The following is a 21,673-nucleotide window of genomic DNA, read 5'->3' on the forward strand; positions in this document are numbered from 1 at the left end:
TGCTCTTTCTATGTGTGCTGCACGAACATATCGCCACTGAAGATTTCTGTTGTGCAGGAAGGTGTGCCTTCCTGAACAAAAACAATTTCCCCCTCCACGCAGCCATCCTTGTACCATGGCGCAAGGATGGCTGCGTTGGTGCTCGGCAGCTAATTTAGAGCTGGCGCAGAGGGAAGCACAGGGGTGCGCTGTATTCTACTAAATACGGCGCTTCCCTGCATTTTGAAAATGACTGAGTGCGAGGCTGCCAAATTTGGCAGAGCGTCTCACTCAGTCATCCTCTTGTAATTATGGGCCAAAAGGTCTAAAGGATAGAGGCGTTTTATGTCATGTTCGATGACGACCATGGAAATGACTCTAGTCATATTGCAGAAGAGAGAACCATGTGCATTTTCTTGCCTTGCGATGTATTCGCCCACTCTCTGCCCTCAACCCTAGGAGCAGGGTCTGAGCAGTGGTGCTTCTGTTCCCTCGCTCGTTGGTGTCCGGGTCCAAATCCCCAACACACCCTTTTTAGCAGAAAACACACAAATTTTACTCAAAATACACAAAGCTTGAAGATTCCTCATTCCACTCAAAGCATTGTTGTGCAAAATATTTTTAGCCTCAGGAGAAAAAAAGGATCACCATGCCTTGGCTTCCTTCCTGCTTGCTTTCAGTGTGCTCTGTGTGATGCTTTCACAGGCTCTGGTTTCAGGCATTTAGGCATCAGATATTTGTCTCTACCCGCAGCTGTGACTTTTCAGTACATCTGAGTGTACGCTTGCTGGCTGACAACGCTGCAATTTTCACACTTACTCCTCGCTTTGCGAGCAACTGCTGATCAAGTATAGAGGCAATCGGGCAAACATATGAGGGGAATTTTGCTTCTTCAGTCAAGCCCTCATGCTTGTTTCTGTAGTGTAGTGGTTATCACGTTCGCCTAACACGCGAAAGGTCCCCGGTTCGAGACCGGGCAGAAACAATGGGCAGTGTCTGCTTTTGTGTTTGCTCCCTAAAAGCTTAGTCTCACTCAGGGATGGCCTTTAAAAACTTGTGACCTGTGTAAAACTTGTATTACTATTGCAGGCCGGTAAAAAGTTATCTGCATCTTTGCGTAGTCGTGCATGTGCCTGGTTTCTTATTCTGTTTTTTACTTTTTTTTTTCTTGGCCATGTTATATTGTGGGGCCTTTAAACCTGTCACCTTGATAGGAACATTGCAAGCGGCAGCATCGACAAGTGCAGACTGAGGAGTCAGACCTAAACACAGACTCAGCTGTCAGGATGGCCGAGTGGTCTAAGGCGGCAGCCTCAAGAGAGCTTGATCTTCAGTTAAGCTAAGCATCCTGGTTTGCTCATGTAGTTGTGGGTTCATATCGCACTTCTGATAGGTCTATTTTCTGCCCTTAAATCTTCCTCTGCTTGCACAGCCAGCTCCCCACAACACTATCTTTGCAAGCTGCTGTAGCATATGAAAAGAAATCCACCAACCCTCCGGCTGGGCCCTCAATCAGCATTCCATGTATTTCTGGAAGGGGCATCTCAGTCACGCCTTCTGTTAGAGCTGCACCTTATCACTGTAACTACCATGCTGGTTTCTACTTAAGCAGTTGATTCCATCGTTTGAAGTGAGGCTCTCCTGCCACTTTTGGGCAGAGAAGGCACTGCCCCTGCAACAACAACAGGCAGACAAGCTCAACCTGGGTTTCCTGGTTAGGTGGGCGGAGCAGAATGGCAATGGTCCCTCCTTGTGACTTGAAATTAACATGAAGAAGACAGAGAGGCAGCTGGGAGTAGGCAGTACCCATGCACCCCTGAACACTGTCTTGCGATTTTCACCCAATTCTGAAATGAGTCGGGAGGAAAGGAGGTGATTTTCCTATCGAAGGCCATTCTGGGAATTCAGCCACCCCGCGTCTCCCAGGTGAGTGTTTCAGGCCTGTGAGGCACTCATATAAATCTCGCCTGATCGAGCACTGAGCGAGCAATTGTGCTTGAATACAAGAGGCATGCTCCTCTGGCTCAGGCGCAAGAGATGGCAGGCCCTTCAGTGCTTCTGGTCTGGAAGTCTACGGTGCAAGGGCCCAGGTCCTGCGGAGGCGTACAACTACCAGAAAGGGTCTGCTTTTCTCATCAGCGCCACAGTTCAGCTTGCTAGCATAGGGCTTCTTGACTACCTCTTGCCTTGCTAGAGGCAAAAAAAAAACCCTTGGCACAAAACATCAATTGCTATGGCACGCTTAGAAGGAGAGTCTCCAAGTGGCCCTGCTTTTTCACAAAGACACTTCAGAAGATGTTTGAAAGGCTTTTGCAGCAGCAGGCTCGTTGGTCTAGGGGTATGATTCTCGCTTTGGGTGTGAGAGGTCCCGGGTTCAAATCCCGGACGAGCCCGTGCCTTCATAGGTTCGATCTGTTTTTAAACAGGAGTATTTCTGCTTTCCACTCTTGTAAGATGCCATGGTGGAATGCATTGCATGCTTTCTACTGGTGTCGAGGCAGTTCGGCATGATGAAGGAGTGCGGGATTTCTTTCTAACTGCTTTTTTGTGTTGGAGCAGCACTTCTCGTTGGAACATGAAATGCACAGTGCTTCTCCAAAGTAATTGCAGGGCTGGTTTTGAAATCACCTCTTGGAATGAAAGTGATCCCAGTTCCTTTCTTCCAAAGGAAGAGATCCTGTCAGAAAGGCTCAGCTTTGAGCGTCATGAATATTGTCCCTTAGTCCTTGCATTCCAGTCCAAAGCATAGCCACATAAAGAAAGCAGGTGTGTCTGTTTCCAGTGCAGTGGTTCCAGTCCAATGCATAGCCACATGAAGCAAATAAGCAGGCATGTCTGTTTCTGTAGTGTAGTGGTTATCACGTTCGCCTTACACGCGAAAGGTCCCTGGTTCGAGGCCAGGCAGAAACAGCAAGTTGCTGTGCTTTATCACATTATTTGCATTTACCACCTCACCTGACAGGTAAATTGAAATTAAAGAGGCTGTGTCTATCCCTCACCATCGTGAGGTACTACGCTCCAAGGGCATCGGTCTCAACTCACCAAGAGAAGACGATACACCTTACGGCAGTCAGTTGCTCCCTTTTTGACCTTTCCATTGAAGCCTGGGCCTACTGTGGTCAAGCCAGCCAAGGAAGGAAGGTATGAGAGCGAAAATGGCTTTCCTACCTTCACCAAGAACATACACCTTGAGCAAAGAAAGGGCCAGACTTACAAGGCCCTATCGCCACCGGCACATCATCTTTAGTGACGCCCCGGTGGCACTATGTACTGTGCCGTATTTACAAGACGCCGTTCAACCACGTTTTGTGGCTTAACACCACCTTGTAAATACGGCCCCTTCACACGCAGCCCTTTCCCTGGAAGGGGCGTGCAATGGGCGTTGCTCTGGGTGGGCCACTGCAACACCATAGCATTTTGATGCTGCTCCAGTTTTACGAGTTTTTGTAAATCTGTGGCAGCGCCAAAATCCAAGCGCCATACAATGGGTGTCGTTATAGTGGAGAAACGAGCAGAAATGTTTTCATTTCTCCTCATTTTTGCTCTTTCTATGTGTGCTGCACGAACATATCGCCACTGAAGATTTCTGTTGTGCAGGAAGGTGTGCCTTCCTGAACAAAAACAATTTCCCCCTCCACGCAGCCATCCTTGTACCATGGCGCAAGGATGGCTGCGTTGGTGCTCGGCAGCTAATTTAGAGCTGGCGCAGAGGGAAGCACAGGGGTGCGCTGTATTCTACTAAATACGGCGCTTCCCTGCATTTTGAAAATGACTGAGTGCGAGGCTGCCAAATTTGGCAGAGCGTCTCACTCAGTCATCCTCTTGTAATTATGGGCCAAAAGGTCTAAAGGATAGAGGCGTTTTATGTCATGTTCGATGACGACCATGGAAATGACTCTAGTCATATTGCAGAAGAGAGAACCATGTGCATTTTCTTGCCTTGCGATGTATTCGCCCACTCTCTGCCCTCAACCCTAGGAGCAGGGTCTGAGCAGTGGTGCTTCTGTGCCCTCGCTCGTTGGTGTCCGGGTCCAAATCCCCAACACACCCTTTTTAGCAGAAAACACACAAATTTTACTCAAAATACACAAAGCTTGAAGATTCCTCATTCCACTCAAAGCATTGTTGTGCAAAATATTTTTAGCCTCAGGAGAAAAAAAGGATCACCATGCCTTGGCTTCCTTCCTGCTTGCTTTCAGTGTGCTCTGTGTGATGCTTTCACAGGCTCTGGTTTCAGGCATTTAGGCATCAGATATTTGTCTCTACCCGCAGCTGTGACTTTTCAGTACATCTGAGTGTACGCTTGCTGGCTGACAACGCTGCAATTTTCACACTTACTCCTCGCTTTGCGAGCAACTGCTGATCAAGTATAGAGGCAATCGGGCAAACATATGAGGGGAATTTTGCTCCTTCAGTCAAGCCCTCATGCTTGTTTCTGTAGTGTAGTGGTTATCACGTTCGCCTAACACGCGAAAGGTCCCCGGTTCGAGACCGGGCAGAAACAATGGGCAGTGTCTGCTTTTGTGTTTGCTCCCTAAAAGCTTAGTCTCACTCAGGGATGGCCTTTAAAAACTTGTGACCTGTGTAAAACTTGTATTACTATTGCAGGCCGGTAAAAAGTTATCTGCATCTTTGCGTAGTCGTGCATGTGCCTGGTTTCTTATTCTGTTTTTTACTTTTTTTTTTCTTGGCCATGTTATATTGTGGGGCCTTTAAACCTGTCACCTTGATAGGAACATTGCAAGCGGCAGCATCGACAAGTGCAGACTGAGGAGTCAGACCTAAACACAGACTCAGCTGTCAGGATGGCCGAGTGGTCTAAGGCGGCAGCCTCAAGAGAGCTTGATCTTCAGTTAAGCTAAGCATCCTGGTTTGCTCATGTAGTTGTGGGTTCATATCGCACTTCTGATAGGTCTATTTTCTGCCCTTAAATCTTCCTCTGCTTGCACAGCCAGCTCCCCACAACACTATCTTTGCAAGCTGCTGTAGCATATGAAAAGAAATCCACCAACCCTCCGGCTGGGCCCTCAATCAGCATTCCATGTATTTCTGGAAGGGGCATCTCAGTCACGCCTTCTGTTAGAGCTGCACCTTATCACTGTAACTACCATGCTGGTTTCTACTTAAGCAGTTGATTCCATCGTTTGAAGTGAGGCTCTCCTGCCACTTTTGGGCAGAGAAGGCACTGCCCCTGCAACAACAACAGGCAGACAAGCTCAACCTGGGTTTCCTGGTTAGGTGGGCGGAGCAGAATGGCAATGGTCCCTCCTTGTGACTTGAAATTAACATGAAGAAGACAGAGAGGCAGCTGGGAGTAGGCAGTACCCATGCACCCCTGAACACTGTCTTGCGATTTTCACCCAATTCTGAAATGAGTCGGGAGGAAAGGAGGTGATTTTCCTATCGAAGGCCATTCTGGGAATTCAGCCACCCCGCGTCTCCCAGGTGAGTGTTTCAGGCCTGTGAGGCACTCATATAAATCTCGCCTGATCGAGCACTGAGCGAGCAATTGTGCTTGAATACAAGAGGCATGCTCCTCTGGCTCAGGCGCAAGAGATGGCAGGCCCTTCAGTGCTTCTGGTCTGGAAGTCTACGGTGCAAGGGCCCAGGTCCTGCGGAGGCGTACAACTACCAGAAAGGGTCTGCTTTTCTCATCAGCGCCACAGTTCAGCTTGCTAGCATAGGGCTTCTTGACTACCTCTTGCCTTGCTAGAGGCAAAAAAAAAACCCTTGGCACAAAACATCAATTGCTATGGCACGCTTAGAAGGAGAGTCTCCAAGTGGCCCTGCTTTTTCACAAAGACACTTCAGAAGATGTTTGAAAGGCTTTTGCAGCAGCAGGCTCGTTGGTCTAGGGTTATGATTCTCGCTTTGGGTGTGAGAGGTCCCGGGTTCAAATCCCGGACGAGCCCGTGCCTTCATAGGTTCGATCTGTTTTTAAACAGGAGTATTTCTGCTTTCCACTCTTGTAAGATGCCATGGTGGAATGCATTGCATGCTTTCTACTGGTGTCGAGGCAGTTCGGCATGATGAAGGAGTGCGGGATTTCTTTCTAACTGCTTTTTTGTGTTGGAGCAGCACTTCTCGTTGGAACATGAAATGCACAGTGCTTCTCCAAAGTAATTGCAGGGCTGGTTTTGAAATCACCTCTTGGAATGAAAGTGATCCCAGTTCCTTTCTTCCAAAGGAAGAGATCCTGTCAGAAAGGCTCAGCTTTGAGCGTCATGAATATTGTCCCTTAGTCCTTGCATTCCAGTCCAAAGCATAGCCACATAAAGAAAGCAGGTGTGTCTGTTTCCAGTGCAGTGGTTCCAGTCCAATGCATAGCCACATGAAGCAAATAAGCAGGCATGTCTGTTTCTGTAGTGTAGTGGTTATCACGTTCGCCTTACACGCGAAAGGTCCCTGGTTCGAGGCCAGGCAGAAACAGCAAGTTGCTGTGCTTTATCACATTATTTGCATTTACCACCTCACCTGACAGGTAAATTGAAATTAAAGAGGCTGTGTCTATCCCTCACCATCGTGAGGTACTACGCTCCAAGGGCATCGGTCTCAACTCACCAAGAGAAGACGATACACCTTACGGCAGTCAGTTGCTCCCTTTTTGACCTTTCCATTGAAGCCTGGGCCTACTGTGGTCAAGCCAGCCAAGGAAGGAAGGTATGAGAGCGAAAATGGCTTTCCTACCTTCACCAAGAACATACACCTTGAGCAAAGAAAGGGCCAGACTTACAAGGCCCTATCGCCACCGGCACATCATCTTTAGTGACGCCCCGGTGGCACTATGTACTGTGCCGTATTTACAAGACGCCGTTCAACCACGTTTTGTGGCTTAACACCACCTTGTAAATACGGCCCCTTCACACGCAGCCCTTTCCCTGGAAGGGGCGTGCAATGGGCGTTGCTCTGGGTGGGCCACTGCAACACCATAGCATTTTGATGCTGCTCCAGTTTTACGAGTTTTTGTAAATCTGTGGCAGCGCCAAAATCCAAGCGCCATACAATGGGTGTCGTTATAGTGGAGAAACGAGCAGAAATGTTTTCATTTCTCCTCATTTTTGCTCTTTCTATGTGTGCTGCACGAACATATCGCCACTGAAGATTTCTGTTGTGCAGGAAGGTGTGCCTTCCTGAACAAAAACAATTTCCCCCTCCACGCAGCCATCCTTGTACCATGGCGCAAGGATGGCTGCGTTGGTGCTCGGCAGCTAATTTAGAGCTGGCGCAGAGGGAAGCACAGGGGTGCGCTGTATTCTACTAAATACGGCGCTTCCCTGCATTTTGAAAATGACTGAGTGCGAGGCTGCCAAATTTGGCAGAGCGTCTCACTCAGTCATCCTCTTGTAATTATGGGCCAAAAGGTCTAAAGGATAGAGGCGTTTTATGTCATGTTCGATGACGACCATGGAAATGACTCTAGTCATATTGCAGAAGAGAGAACCATGTGCATTTTCTTGCCTTGCGATGTATTCGCCCACTCTCTGCCCTCAACCCTAGGAGCAGGGTCTGAGCAGTGGTGCTTCTGTGCCCTCGCTCGTTGGTGTCCGGGTCCAAATCCCCAACACACCCTTTTTAGCAGAAAACACACAAATTTTACTCAAAATACACAAAGCTTGAAGATTCCTCATTCCACTCAAAGCATTGTTGTGCAAAATATTTTTAGCCTCAGGAGAAAAAAAGGATCACCATGCCTTGGCTTCCTTCCTGCTTGCTTTCAGTGTGCTCTGTGTGATGCTTTCACAGGCTCTGGTTTCAGGCATTTAGGCATCAGATATTTGTCTCTACCCGCAGCTGTGACTTTTCAGTACATCTGAGTGTACGCTTGCTGGCTGACAACGCTGCAATTTTCACACTTACTCCTCGCTTTGCGAGCAACTGCTGATCAAGTATAGAGGCAATCGGGCAAACATATGAGGGGAATTTTGCTCCTTCAGTCAAGCCCTCATGCTTGTTTCTGTAGTGTAGTGGTTATCACGTTCACCTAACACGCGAAAGGTCCCCGGTTCGAGACCGGGCAGAAACAATGGGCAGTGTCTGCTTTTGTGTTTGCTCCCTAAAAGCTTAGTCTCACTCAGGGATGGCCTTTAAAAACTTGTGACCTGTGTAAAACTTGTATTACTATTGCAGGCCGGTAAAAAGTTATCTGCATCTTTGCGTAGTCGTGCATGTGCCTGGTTTCTTATTCTGTTTTTTACTTTTTTTTTTCTTGGCCATGTTATATTGTGGGGCCTTTAAACCTGTCACCTTGATAGGAACATTGCAAGCGGCAGCATCGACAAGTGCAGACTGAGGAGTCAGACCTAAACACAGACTCAGCTGTCAGGATGGCCGAGTGGTCTAAGGCGGCAGCCTCAAGAGAGCTTGATCTTCAGTTAAGCTAAGCATCCTGGTTTGCTCATGTAGTTGTGGGTTCATATCGCACTTCTGATAGGTCTATTTTCTGCCCTTAAATCTTCCTCTGCTTGCACAGCCAGCTCCCCACAACACTATCTTTGCAAGCTGCTGTAGCATATGAAAAGAAATCCACCAACCCTCCGGCTGGGCCCTCAATCAGCATTCCATGTATTTCTGGAAGGGGCATCTCAGTCACGCCTTCTGTTAGAGCTGCACCTTATCACTGTAACTACCATGCTGGTTTCTACTTAAGCAGTTGATTCCATCGTTTGAAGTGAGGCTCTCCTGCCACTTTTGGGCAGAGAAGGCACTGCCCCTGCAACAACAACAGGCAGACAAGCTCAACCTGGGTTTCCTGGTTAGGTGGGCGGAGCAGAATGGCAATGGTCCCTCCTTGTGACTTGAAATTAACATGAAGAAGACAGAGAGGCAGCTGGGAGTAGGCAGTACCCATGCACCCCTGAACACTGTCTTGCGATTTTCACCCAATTCTGAAATGAGTCGGGAGGAAAGGAGGTGATTTTCCTATCGAAGGCCATTCTGGGAATTCAGCCACCCCGCGTCTCCCAGGTGAGTGTTTCAGGCCTGTGAGGCACTCATATAAATCTCGCCTGATCGAGCACTGAGCGAGCAATTGTGCTTGAATACAAGAGGCATGCTCCTCTGGCTCAGGCGCAAGAGATGGCAGGCCCTTCAGTGCTTCTGGTCTGGAAGTCTACGGTGCAAGGGCCCAGGTCCTGCGGAGGCGTACAACTACCAGAAAGGGTCTGCTTTTCTCATCAGCGCCACAGTTCAGCTTGCTAGCATAGGGCTTCTTGACTACCTCTTGCCTTGCTAGAGGCAAAAAAAAAACCCTTGGCACAAAACATCAATTGCTATGGCACGCTTAGAAGGAGAGTCTCCAAGTGGCCCTGCTTTTTCACAAAGACACTTCAGAAGATGTTTGAAAGGCTTTTGCAGTAGCAGGCTTGTTGGTCTAGGGGTATGATTCTCGCTTTGGGTGTGAGAGGTCCCGGGTTCAAATCCCGGACGAGCCCGTGCCTTCATAGGTTCGATCTGTTTTTAAACAGGAGTATTTCTGCTTTCCACTCTTGTAAGATGCCATGGTGGAATGCATTGCATGCTTTCTACTGGTGTCGAGGCAGTTCGGCATGATGAAGGAGTGCGGGATTTCTTTCTAACTGCTTTTTTGTGTTGGAGCAGCACTTCTCGTTGGAACATGAAATGCACAGTGCTTCTCCAAAGTAATTGCAGGGCTGGTTTTGAAATCACCTCTTGGAATGAAAGTGATCCCAGTTCCTTTCTTCCAAAGGAAGAGATCCTGTCAGAAAGGCTCAGCTTTGAGCGTCATGAATATTGTCCCTTAGTCCTTGCATTCCAGTCCAAAGCATAGCCACATAAAGAAAGCAGGTGTGTCTGTTTCCAGTGCAGTGGTTCCAGTCCAATGCATAGCCACATGAAGCAAATAAGCAGGCATGTCTGTTTCTGTAGTGTAGTGGTTATCACGTTCGCCTTACACGCGAAAGGTCCCTGGTTCGAGGCCAGGCAGAAACAGCAAGTTGCTGTGCTTTATCACATTATTTGCATTTACCACCTCACCTGACAGGTAAATTGAAATTAAAGAGGCTGTGTCTATCCCTCACCATCGTGAGGTACTACGCTCCAAGGGCATCGGTCTCAACTCACCAAGAGAAGACGATACACCTTACGGCAGTCAGTTGCTCCCTTTTTGACCTTTCCATTGAAGCCTGGGCCTACTGTGGTCAAGCCAGCCAAGGAAGGAAGGTATGAGAGCGAAAATGGCTTTCCTACCTTCACCAAGAACATACACCTTGAGCAAAGAAAGGGCCAGACTTACAAGGCCCTATCGCCACCAGCACATCATCTTTAGTGACGCCCCGGTGGCACTATGTACTGTGCCGTATTTACAAGACGCCGTTCAACCACGTTTTGTGGCTTAACACCACCTTGTAAATACGGCCCCTTCACACGCAGCCCTTTCCCTGGAAGGGGCGTGCAATGGGCGTTGCTCTGGGTGGGCCACTGCAACACCATAGCATTTTGATGCTGCTCCAGTTTTACGAGTTTTTGTAAATCTGTGGCAGCGCCAAAATCCAAGCGCCATACAATGGGTGTCGTTATAGTGGAGAAACGAGCAGAAATGTTTTCATTTCTCCTCATTTTTGCTCTTTCTATGTGTGCTGCACGAACATATCGCCACTGAAGATTTCTGTTGTGCAGGAAGGTGTGCCTTCCTGAACAAAAACAATTTCCCCCTCCACGCAGCCATCCTTGTACCATGGCGCAAGGATGGCTGCGTTGGTGCTCGGCAGCTAATTTAGAGCTGGCGCAGAGGGAAGCACAGGGGTGCGCTGTATTCTACTAAATACGGCGCTTCCCTGCATTTTGAAAATGACTGAGTGCGAGGCTGCCAAATTTGGCAGAGCGTCTCACTCAGTCATCCTCTTGTAATTATGGGCCAAAAGGTCTAAAGGATAGAGGCGTTTTATGTCATGTTCGATGACGACCATGGAAATGACTCTAGTCATATTGCAGAAGAGAGAACCATGTGCATTTTCTTGCCTTGCGATGTATTCGCCCACTCTCTGCCCTCAACCCTAGGAGCAGGGTCTGAGCAGTGGTGCTTCTGTGCCCTCGCTCGTTGGTGTCCGGGTCCAAATCCCCAACACACCCTTTTTAGCAGAAAACACACAAATTTTACTCAAAATACACAAAGCTTGAAGATTCCTCATTCCACTCAAAGCATTGTTGTGCAAAATATTTTTAGCCTCAGGAGAAAAAAAGGATCACCATGCCTTGGCTTCCTTCCTGCTTGCTTTCAGTGTGCTCTGTGTGATGCTTTCACAGGCTCTGGTTTCAGGCATTTAGGCATCAGATATTTGTCTCTACCCGCAGCTGTGACTTTTCAGTACATCTGAGTGTACGCTTGCTGGCTGACAACGCTGCAATTTTCACACTTACTCCTCGCTTTGCGAGCAACTGCTGATCAAGTATAGAGGCAATCGGGCAAACATATGAGGGGAATTTTGCTCCTTCAGTCAAGCCCTCATGCTTGTTTCTGTAGTGTAGTGGTTATCACGTTCACCTAACACGCGAAAGGTCCCCGGTTCGAGACCGGGCAGAAACAATGGGCAGTGTCTGCTTTTGTGTTTGCTCCCTAAAAGCTTAGTCTCACTCAGGGATGGCCTTTAAAAACTTGTGACCTGTGTAAAACTTGTATTACTATTGCAGGCCGGTAAAAAGTTATCTGCATCTTTGCGTAGTCGTGCATGTGCCTGGTTTCTTATTCTGTTTTTTACTTTTTTTTTTCTTGGCCATGTTATATTGTGGGGCCTTTAAACCTGTCACCTTGATAGGAACATTGCAAGCGGCAGCATCGACAAGTGCAGACTGAGGAGTCAGACCTAAACACAGACTCAGCTGTCAGGATGGCCGAGTGGTCTAAGGCGGCAGCCTCAAGAGAGCTTGATCTTCAGTTAAGCTAAGCATCCTGGTTTGCTCATGTAGTTGTGGGTTCATATCGCACTTCTGATAGGTCTATTTTCTGCCCTTAAATCTTCCTCTGCTTGCACAGCCAGCTCCCCACAACACTATCTTTGCAAGCTGCTGTAGCATATGAAAAGAAATCCACCAACCCTCCGGCTGGGCCCTCAATCAGCATTCCATGTATTTCTGGAAGGGGCATCTCAGTCACGCCTTCTGTTAGAGCTGCACCTTATCACTGTAACTACCATGCTGGTTTCTACTTAAGCAGTTGATTCCATCGTTTGAAGTGAGGCTCTCCTGCCACTTTTGGGCAGAGAAGGCACTGCCCCTGCAACAACAACAGGCAGACAAGCTCAACCTGGGTTTCCTGGTTAGGTGGGCGGAGCAGAATGGCAATGGTCCCTCCTTGTGACTTGAAATTAACATGAAGAAGACAGAGAGGCAGCTGGGAGTAGGCAGTACCCATGCACCCCTGAACACTGTCTTGCGATTTTCACCCAATTCTGAAATGAGTCGGGAGGAAAGGAGGTGATTTTCCTATCGAAGGCCATTCTGGGAATTCAGCCACCCCGCGTCTCCCAGGTGAGTGTTTCAGGCCTGTGAGGCACTCATATAAATCTCGCCTGATCGAGCACTGAGCGAGCAATTGTGCTTGAATACAAGAGGCATGCTCCTCTGGCTCAGGCGCAAGAGATGGCAGGCCCTTCAGTGCTTCTGGTCTGGAAGTCTACGGTGCAAGGGCCCAGGTCCTGCGGAGGCGTACAACTACCAGAAAGGGTCTGCTTTTCTCATCAGCGCCACAGTTCAGCTTGCTAGCATAGGGCTTCTTGACTACCTCTTGCCTTGCTAGAGGCAAAAAAAAAACCCTTGGCACAAAACATCAATTGCTATGGCACGCTTAGAAGGAGAGTCTCCAAGTGGCCCTGCTTTTTCACAAAGACACTTCAGAAGATGTTTGAAAGGCTTTTGCAGCAGCAGGCTTGTTGGTCTAGGGGTATGATTCTCGCTTTGGGTGTGAGAGGTCCCGGGTTCAAATCCCGGACGAGCCCGTGCCTTCATAGGTTCGATCTGTTTTTAAACAGGAGTATTTCTGCTTTCCACTCTTGTAAGATGCCATGGTGGAATGCATTGCATGCTTTCTACTGGTGTCGAGGCAGTTCGGCATGATGAAGGAGTGCGGGATTTCTTTCTAACTGCTTTTTTGTGTTGGAGCAGCACTTCTCGTTGGAACATGAAATGCACAGTGCTTCTCCAAAGTAATTGCAGGGCTGGTTTTGAAATCACCTCTTGGAATGAAAGTGATCCCAGTTCCTTTCTTCCAAAGGAAGAGATCCTGTCAGAAAGGCTCAGCTTTGAGCGTCATGAATATTGTCCCTTAGTCCTTGCATTCCAGTCCAAAGCATAGCCACATAAAGAAAGCAGGTGTGTCTGTTTCCAGTGCAGTGGTTCCAGTCCAATGCATAGCCACATGAAGCAAATAAGCAGGCATGTCTGTTTCTGTAGTGTAGTGGTTATCACGTTCGCCTTACACGCGAAAGGTCCCTGGTTCGAGGCCAGGCAGAAACAGCAAGTTGCTGTGCTTTATCACATTATTTGCATTTACCACCTCACCTGACAGGTAAATTGAAATTAAAGAGGCTGTGTCTATCCCTCACCATCGTGAGGTACTACGCTCCAAGGGCATCGGTCTCAACTCACCAAGAGAAGACGATACACCTTACGGCAGTCAGTTGCTCCCTTTTTGACCTTTCCATTGAAGCCTGGGCCTACTGTGGTCAAGCCAGCCAAGGAAGGAAGGTATGAGAGCGAAAATGGCTTTCCTACCTTCACCAAGAACATACACCTTGAGCAAAGAAAGGGCCAGACTTACAAGGCCCTATCGCCACCGGCACATCATCTTTAGTGACGCCCCGGTGGCACTATGTACTGTGCCGTATTTACAAGACGCCGTTCAACCACGTTTTGTGGCTTAACACCACCTTGTAAATACGGCCCCTTCACACGCAGCCCTTTCCCTGGAAGGGGCGTGCAATGGGCGTTGCTCTGGGTGGGCCACTGCAACACCATAGCATTTTGATGCTGCTCCAGTTTTACGAGTTTTTGTAAATCTGTGGCAGCGCCAAAATCCAAGCGCCATACAATGGGTGTCGTTATAGTGGAGAAACGAGCAGAAATGTTTTCATTTCTCCTCATTTTTGCTCTTTCTATGTGTGCTGCACGAACATATCGCCACTGAAGATTTCTGTTGTGCAGGAAGGTGTGCCTTCCTGAACAAAAACAATTTCCCCCTCCACGCAGCCATCCTTGTACCATGGCGCAAGGATGGCTGCGTTGGTGCTCGGCAGCTAATTTAGAGCTGGCGCAGAGGGAAGCACAGGGGTGCGCTGTATTCTACTAAATACGGCGCTTCCCTGCATTTTGAAAATGACTGAGTGCGAGGCTGCCAAATTTGGCAGAGCGTCTCACTCAGTCATCCTCTTGTAATTATGGGCCAAAAGGTCTAAAGGATAGAGGCGTTTTATGTCATGTTCGATGACGACCATGGAAATGACTCTAGTCATATTGCAGAAGAGAGAACCATGTGCATTTTCTTGCCTTGCGATGTATTCGCCCACTCTCTGCCCTCAACCCTAGGAGCAGGGTCTGAGCAGTGGTGCTTCTGTGCCCTCGCTCGTTGGTGTCCGGGTCCAAATCCCCAACACACCCTTTTTAGCAGAAAACACACAAATTTTACTCAAAATACACAAAGCTTGAAGATTCCTCATTCCACTCAAAGCACTGTTGTGCAAAATATTTTTAGCCTCAGGAGAAAAAAAGGATCACCATGCCTTGGCTTCCTTCCTGCTTGCTTTCAGTGTGCTCTGTGTGATGCTTTCACAGGCTCTGGTTTCAGGCATTTAGGCATCAGATATTTGTCTCTACCCGCAGCTGTGACTTTTCAGTACATCTGAGTGTACGCTTGCTGGCTGACAACGCTGCAATTTTCACACTTACTCCTCGCTTTGCGAGCAACTGCTGATCAAGTATAGAGGCAATCGGGCAAACATATGAGGGGAATTTTGCTCCTTCAGTCAAGCCCTCATGCTTGTTTCTGTAGTGTAGTGGTTATCACGTTCGCCTAACACGCGAAAGGTCCCCGGTTCGAGACTGGGCAGAAACAATGGGCAGTGTCTGCTTTTGTGTTTGCTCCCTAAAAGCTTAGTCTCACTCAGGGATGGCCTTTAAAAACTTGTGACCTGTGTAAAACTTGTATTACTATTGCAGGCCGGTAAAAAGTTATCTGCATCTTTGCGTAGTCGTGCATGGGCCTGCTTTCTTATTCTGTTTTTTACTTTTTTTTTTCTTGGCCATGTTATATTGTGGGGCCTTTAAACCTGTCACCTTGATAGGAACATTGCAAGCGGCAGCATCGACAAGTGCAGACTGAGGAGTCAGACCTAAACACAGACTCAGCTGTCAGGATGGCCGAGTGGTCTAAGGCGGCAGCCTCAAGAGAGCTTGATCTTCAGTTAAGCTAAGCATCCTGGTTTGCTCATGTAGTTGTGGGTTCATATCGCACTTCTGATAGGTCTATTTTCTGCCCTTAAATCTTCCTCTGCTTGCACAGCCAGCTCCCCACAACACTATCTTTGCAAGCTGCTGTAGCATATGAAAAGAAATCCACCAACCCTCCGGCTGGGCCCTCAATCAGCATTCCATGTATTTCTGGAAGGGGCATCTCAGTCACGCCTTCTGTTAGAGCTGCACCTTATCACTGTAACTACCATGCTGGTTTCTACTTAAGCAGTTGATTCCATCGTTTGAAGTGAGGCTCTCCTGCCACTTTTGGGCAGAGAAGGCACTGCCCCTGCAACAACAACAGGCAGACAAGCTCAACCTGGGTTTCCTGGTTAGGTGGGCGGAGCAGAATGGCAATGGTCCCTCCTTGTGACTTGAAATTAACATGAAGAAGACAGAGAGGCAGCTGGGAGTAGGCAGTACCCATGCACCCCTGAACACTGTCTTGCGATTTTCACCCAATTCTGAAATGAGTCGGGAGGAAAGGAGGTGATTTTCCTATCGAAGGCCATTCTGGGAATTCAGCCACCCCGCGTCTCCCAGGTGAGTGTTTCAGGCCTGTGAGGCACTCATATAAATCTCGCCTGATCGAGCACTGAGCGAGCAATTGTGCTTGAATACAAGAGGCATGCTCCTCTGGCTCAGGCGCAAGAGATGGCAGGCCCTTCAGTGCTTCTGGTCTGGAAGTCTACGGTGCAAGGGCCCAGGTCCTGCGGAGGCGTACAACTACCAGAAAGGGTCTGCTTTTCTCATCAGCGCCACAGTTCAGCTTGCTAGCATAGGGCTTCTTGACTACCTCTTGCCTTGCTAGAGGCAAAAAAAAAACCCTTGGCACAAAACATCAATTGCTATGGCACGCTTAGAAGGAGAGTCTCCAAGTGGCCCTGCTTTTTCACAAAGACACTTCAGAAGATGTTTGAAAGGCTTTTGCAGCAGCAGGCTCGTTGGTCTAGGGGTATGATTCTCGCTTTGGGTGTGAGAGGTCCCGGGTTCAAATCCCGGACGAGCCCGTGCCTTCATAGGTTCGATCTGTTTTTAAACAGGAGTATTTCTGCTTTCCACTCTTGTAAGATGCCATGGTGGAATGCATTGCATGCTTTCTACTGGTGTCGAGGCAGTTCGGCATGATGAAGGAGTGCGGGATTTCTTTCTAACTGCTTTTTTGTGTTGGAGCAGCACTTCTCGTTGGAACATGAAATGCACAGTGCTTCTCCAAAGTAATTGCAGGGCTGGTTTTGAAATCACCTCTTGGAATGAAAGTGATCCCAGTTCCTTTCTTCCAAAGGAAGAGATCCTGTCAGAAAGGCTCAGCTTTGAGCGTCATGAATATTGTCCCTTAGTCCTTGCATTCCAGTCCAAAGCATAGCCACATAAAGAAAGCAGGTGTGTCTGTTTCCAGTGCAGTGGTTCCAGTCCAATGCATAGCCACATGAAGCAAATAAGCAGGCATGTCTGTTTCTGTAGTGTAGTGGTTATCACGTTCGCCTTACACGCGAAAGGTCCCTGGTTCGAGGCCAGGCAGAAACAGCAAGTTGCTGTGCTTTATCACATTATTTGCATTTACCACCTCACCTGACAGGTAAATTGAAATTAAAGAGGCTGTGTCTATCCCTCACCATCGTGAGGTACTACGCTCCAAGGGCATCGGTCTCAACTCACCAAGAGAAGACGATACACCTTACGGCAGTCAGTTGCTCCCTTTTTGACCTTTCCATTGAAGCCTGGGCCTACTGTGGTCAAGCCAGCCAAGGAAGGAAGGTATGAGAGCGAAAATGGCTTTCCTACCTTCACCAAGAACATACACCTTGAGCAAAGAAAGGGCCAGACTTACAAGGCCCTATCGCCACCGGCACATCATCTTTAGTGACGCCCCGTTGGCACTATGTACTGTGCCGTATTTACAAGACGCCGTTCAACCACGTTTTGTGGCTTAACACCACCTTGTAAATACGGCCCCTTCACACGCAGCCCTTTCCCTGGAAGGGGCGTGCAATGGGCGTTGCTCTGGGTGGGCCACTGCAACACCATAGCATTTTGATGCTGCTCCAGTTTTACGAGTTTTTGTAAATCTGTGGCAGCGCCAAAATCCAAGCGCCATACAATGGGTGTCGTTATAGTGGAGAAACGAGCAGAAATGTTTTCATTTCTCCTCATTTTTGCTCTTTCTATGTGTGCTGCACGAACATATCGCCACTGAAGATTTCTGTTGTGCAGGAAGGTGTGCCTTCCTGAACAAAAACAATTTCCCCCTCCACGCAGCCATCCTTGTACCATGGCGCAAGGATGGCTGCGTTGGTGCTCGGCAGCTAATTTAGAGCTGGCGCAGAGGGAAGCACAGGGGTGCGCTGTATTCTACTAAATACGGCGCTTCCCTGCATTTTGAAAATGACTGAGTGCGAGGCTGCCAAATTTGGCAGAGCGTCTCACTCAGTCATCCTCTTGTAATTATGGGCCAAAAGGTCTAAAGGATATAGGCGTTTTATGTCATGTTCGATGACGACCATGGAAATGACTCTAGTCATATTGCAGAAGAGAGAACCATGTGCATTTTCTTGCCTTGCGATGTATTCGCCCACTCTCTTCCCTCAACCCTAGGAGCAGGGTCTGAGCAGTGGTGCTTCTGTGCCCTCGCTCGTTGGTGTCCGGGTCCAAATCCCCAACACACCCTTTTTAGCAGAAAACACACAAATTTTACTCAAAATACACAAAGCTTGAAGATTCCTCATTCCACTCAAAGCATTGTTGTGCAAAATATTTTTAGCCTCAGGAGAAAAAAAGGATCACCATGCCTTGGCTTCCTTCCTGCTTGCTTTCAGTGTGCTCTGTGTGATGCTTTCACAGGCTCTGGTTTCAGGCATTTAGGCATCAGATATTTGTCTCTACCCGCAGCTGTGACTTTTCAGTACATCTGAGTGTACGCTTGCTGGCTGACAACGCTGCAATTTTCACACTTACTCCTCGCTTTGCGAGCAACTGCTGATCAAGTATAGAGGCAATCGGGCAAACATATGAGGGGAATTTTGCTCCTTCAGTCAAGCCCTCATGCTTGTTTCTGTAGTGTAGTGGTTATCACGTTCGCCTAACACGCGAAAGGTCCCCGGTTCGAGACCGGGCAGAAACAATGGGCAGTGTCTGCTTTTGTGTTTGCTCCCTAAAAGCTTAGTCTCACTCAGGGATGGCCTTTAAAAACTTGTGACCTGTGTAAAACTTGTATTACTATTGCAGGCCGGTAAAAAGTTATCTGCATCTTTGCGTAGTCGTGCATGTGCCTGGTTTCTTATTCTGTTTTTTACTTTTTTTTTTCTTGGCCATGTTATATTGTGGGGCCTTTAAACCTGTCACCTTGATAGGAACATTGCAAGCGGCAGCATCGACAAGTGCAGACTGAGGAGTCAGACCTAAACACAGACTCAGCTGTCAGGATGGCCGAGTGGTCTAAGGCGGCAGCCTCAAGAGAGCTTGATCTTCAGTTAAGCTAAGCATCCTGGTTTGCTCATGTAGTTGTGGGTTCATATCGCACTTCTGATAGGTCTATTTTCTGCCCTTAAATCTTCCTCTGCTTGCACAGCCAGCTCCCCACAACACTATCTTTGCAAGCTGCTGTAGCATATGAAAAGAAATCCACCAACCCTCCGGCTGGGCCCTCAATCAGCATTCCATGTATTTCTGGAAGGGGCATCTCAGTCACGCCTTCTGTTAGAGCTGCACCTTATCACTGTAACTACCATGCTGGTTTCTACTTAAGCAGTTGATTCCATCGTTTGAAGTGAGGCTCTCCTGCCACTTTTGGGCAGAGAAGGCACTGCCCCTGCAACAACAACAGGCAGACAAGCTCAACCTGGGTTTCCTGGTTAGGTGGGCGGAGCAGAATGGCAATGGTCCCTCCTTGTGACTTGAAAGTAACATGAAGAAGACAGAGAGGCAGCTGGGAGTAGGCAGTACCCATGCACCCCTGAACACTGTCTTGCGATTTTCACCCAATTCTGAAATGAGTCGGGAGGAAAGGAGGTGATTTTCCTATCGAAGGCCATTCTGGGAATTCAGCCACCCCGCGTCTCCCAGGTGAGTGTTTCAGGCCTGTGAGGCACTCATATAAATCTCGCCTGATCGAGCACTGAGCGAGCAATTGTGCTTGAATACAAGAGGCATGCTCCTCTGGCTCAGGCGCAAGAGATGGCAGGCCCTTCAGTGCTTCTGGTCTGGAAGTCTACGGTGCAAGGGCCCAGGTCCTGCGGAGGCGTACAACTACCAGAAAGGGTCTGCTTTTCTCATCAGCGCCACAGTTCAGCTTGCTAGCATAGGGCTTCTTGACTACCTCTTGCCTTGCTAGAGGCAAAAAAAAAACCCTTGGCACAAAACATCAATTGCTATGGCACGCTTAGAAGGAGAGTCTCCAAGTGGCCCTGCTTTTTCACAAAGACACTTCAGAAGATGTTTGAAAGGCTTTTGCAGCAGCAGGCTCGTTGGTCTAGGGGTATGATTCTCGCTTTGGGTGTGAGAGGTCCCGGGTTCAAATCCCCGACGAGCCCGTGCCTTCATAGGTTCGATCTGTTTTTAAACAGGAGTATTTCTGCTTTCCACTCTTGTAAGATGCCATGGTGGAATGCATTGCATGCTTTCTACTGGTGTCGAGGCAGTTCGGCATGATGAAGGAGTGCGGGATTTCTTTCTAACTGCTTTTTTGTGTTGGAGCAGCACTTCTCGTTGGAACATGAAATGCACAGTGCTTCTCCAAAGTAATTGCAGGGCTGGTTTTGAAATCACCTCTTGGAATGAAAGTGATCCCAGTTCCTTTCTTCCAAAGGAAGAGATCCTGTCAGAAAGGCTCAGCTTTGAGCGTCATGAATATTGTCCCTTAGTCCTTGCATTCCAGTCCAAAGCAAAGCCACATAAAGAAAGCAGGTGTGTCTGTTTCCAGTGCAGTGGTTCCAGTCCAATGCATAGCCACATGGAGCAAATAAGCAGGCATGTCTGTTTCTGTAGTGTAGTGGTTATCACGTTCGCCTTACACGCGAAAGGTCCCTGGTTCGAGGCCAGGCAGAAACAGCAAGTTGCTGTGCTTTATCACATTATTTGCATTTACCACCTCACCTGACAGGTAAATTGAAATTAAAGAGGCTGTGTCTATCCCTCACCATCGTGAGGTACTACGCTCCAAGGGCATCGGTCTCAACTCACCAAGAGAAGACGATACACCTTACGGCAGTCAGTTGCTCCCTTTTTGACCTTTCCATTGAAGCCTGGGCCTACTGTGGTCAAGCCAGCCAAGGAAGGAAGGTATGAGAGCGAAAATGGCTTTCCTACCTTCACCAAGAACATACACCTTGAGCAAAGAAAGGGCCAGACTTACAAGGCCCTATCGCCACCGGCACATCATCTTTAGTGACGCCCCGGTGGCACTATGTACTGTGCCGTATTTACAAGACGCCGTTCAACCATGTTTTGTGGCTTAACACCACCTTGTAAATACGGCCCCTTCACACGCAGCCCTTTCCCTGGAAGGGGCGTGCAATGGGCGTTGCTCTGGGTGGGCCACTGCAACACCATAGCATTTTGATGCTGCTCCAGTTTTACGAGTTTTTGTAAATCTGTGGCAGCGCCAAAATCCAAGCGCCATACAATGGGTGTCGTTATAGTGGAGAAACGAGCAGAAATGTTTTCATTTCTCCTCATTTTTGCTCTTTCTATGTGTGCTGCACGAACATATCGCCACTGAAGATTTCTGTTGTGCAGGAAGGTGTGCCTTCCTGAACAAAAACAATTTCCCCCTCCACGCAGCCATCCTTGTACCATGGCGCAAGGATGGCTGCGTTGGTGCTCGGCAGCTAATTTAGAGCTGGCGCAGAGGGAAGCACAGGGGTGCGCTGTATTCTACTAAATACGGCGCTTCCCTGCATTTTGAAAATGACTGAGTGCGAGGCTGCCAAATTTGGCAGAGCGTCTCACTCAGTCATCCTCTTGTAATTATGGGCCAAAAGGTCTAAAGGATAGAGGCGTTTTATGTCATGTTCGATGACGACCATGGAAATGACTCTAGTCATATTGCAGAAGAGAGAACCATGTGCATTTTCTTGCCTTGCGATGTATTCGCCCACTCTCTGCCCTCAACCCTAGGAGCAGGGTCTGAGCAGTGGTGCTTCTGTGCCCTCGCTCGTTGGTGTCCGGGTCCAAATCCCCAACACACCCTTTTTAGCAGAAAACACACAAATTTTACTCAAAATACACAAAGCTTGAA

The 21,673-nt window shown here is 48.4% G+C and overlaps 16 non-coding genes across 16 annotated transcripts; all 16 read left to right on the forward strand.

The window, feature by feature from the left end:
- Positions 1-891: 891 nt before the first annotated feature.
- TRNAV-AAC (transfer RNA valine (anticodon AAC)) lies at positions 892-964 on the forward strand. Its single transcript has one exon. It is a non-coding gene; the product is annotated as a tRNA-Val (tRNA).
- A 1,336-nt stretch (positions 965-2,300) lies between these two features.
- On the forward strand, positions 2,301-2,372 carry TRNAP-UGG (transfer RNA proline (anticodon UGG)). The gene has a single exon. It is a non-coding gene; the product is annotated as a tRNA-Pro (tRNA).
- A 444-nt stretch (positions 2,373-2,816) lies between these two features.
- Positions 2,817-2,889, forward strand: TRNAV-UAC (transfer RNA valine (anticodon UAC)). Its single transcript has one exon. It is a non-coding gene; the product is annotated as a tRNA-Val (tRNA).
- Positions 2,890-4,410: 1,521 nt separating this feature from the next.
- TRNAV-AAC (transfer RNA valine (anticodon AAC)) lies at positions 4,411-4,483 on the forward strand. Its single transcript has one exon. It is a non-coding gene; the product is annotated as a tRNA-Val (tRNA).
- A 1,852-nt stretch (positions 4,484-6,335) lies between these two features.
- On the forward strand, positions 6,336-6,408 carry TRNAV-UAC (transfer RNA valine (anticodon UAC)). The gene has a single exon. It is a non-coding gene; the product is annotated as a tRNA-Val (tRNA).
- A 1,521-nt stretch (positions 6,409-7,929) lies between these two features.
- TRNAV-AAC (transfer RNA valine (anticodon AAC)) lies at positions 7,930-8,002 on the forward strand. Its single transcript has one exon. It is a non-coding gene; the product is annotated as a tRNA-Val (tRNA).
- Positions 8,003-9,338: 1,336 nt separating this feature from the next.
- TRNAP-UGG (transfer RNA proline (anticodon UGG)) lies at positions 9,339-9,410 on the forward strand. The gene has a single exon. It is a non-coding gene; the product is annotated as a tRNA-Pro (tRNA).
- A 444-nt stretch (positions 9,411-9,854) lies between these two features.
- Positions 9,855-9,927, forward strand: TRNAV-UAC (transfer RNA valine (anticodon UAC)). Its single transcript has one exon. It is a non-coding gene; the product is annotated as a tRNA-Val (tRNA).
- Positions 9,928-11,448: 1,521 nt separating this feature from the next.
- On the forward strand, positions 11,449-11,521 carry TRNAV-AAC (transfer RNA valine (anticodon AAC)). The gene has a single exon. It is a non-coding gene; the product is annotated as a tRNA-Val (tRNA).
- Positions 11,522-12,857: 1,336 nt separating this feature from the next.
- Positions 12,858-12,929, forward strand: TRNAP-UGG (transfer RNA proline (anticodon UGG)). Its single transcript has one exon. It is a non-coding gene; the product is annotated as a tRNA-Pro (tRNA).
- A 444-nt stretch (positions 12,930-13,373) lies between these two features.
- TRNAV-UAC (transfer RNA valine (anticodon UAC)) lies at positions 13,374-13,446 on the forward strand. The gene has a single exon. It is a non-coding gene; the product is annotated as a tRNA-Val (tRNA).
- A 1,521-nt stretch (positions 13,447-14,967) lies between these two features.
- TRNAV-AAC (transfer RNA valine (anticodon AAC)) lies at positions 14,968-15,040 on the forward strand. Its single transcript has one exon. It is a non-coding gene; the product is annotated as a tRNA-Val (tRNA).
- A 1,336-nt stretch (positions 15,041-16,376) lies between these two features.
- Positions 16,377-16,448, forward strand: TRNAP-UGG (transfer RNA proline (anticodon UGG)). Its single transcript has one exon. It is a non-coding gene; the product is annotated as a tRNA-Pro (tRNA).
- A 444-nt stretch (positions 16,449-16,892) lies between these two features.
- TRNAV-UAC (transfer RNA valine (anticodon UAC)) lies at positions 16,893-16,965 on the forward strand. The gene has a single exon. It is a non-coding gene; the product is annotated as a tRNA-Val (tRNA).
- A 1,521-nt stretch (positions 16,966-18,486) lies between these two features.
- TRNAV-AAC (transfer RNA valine (anticodon AAC)) lies at positions 18,487-18,559 on the forward strand. The gene has a single exon. It is a non-coding gene; the product is annotated as a tRNA-Val (tRNA).
- Positions 18,560-20,411: 1,852 nt separating this feature from the next.
- Positions 20,412-20,484, forward strand: TRNAV-UAC (transfer RNA valine (anticodon UAC)). The gene has a single exon. It is a non-coding gene; the product is annotated as a tRNA-Val (tRNA).
- Positions 20,485-21,673: the final 1,189 nt, after the last annotated feature.

This window comes from Pleurodeles waltl, chromosome 10, assembly GCF_031143425.1.
Source record: "Pleurodeles waltl isolate 20211129_DDA chromosome 10, aPleWal1.hap1.20221129, whole genome shotgun sequence".
In the NCBI taxonomy this organism is placed as follows: Eukaryota; Metazoa; Chordata; class Amphibia; order Caudata; family Salamandridae; genus Pleurodeles; species Pleurodeles waltl.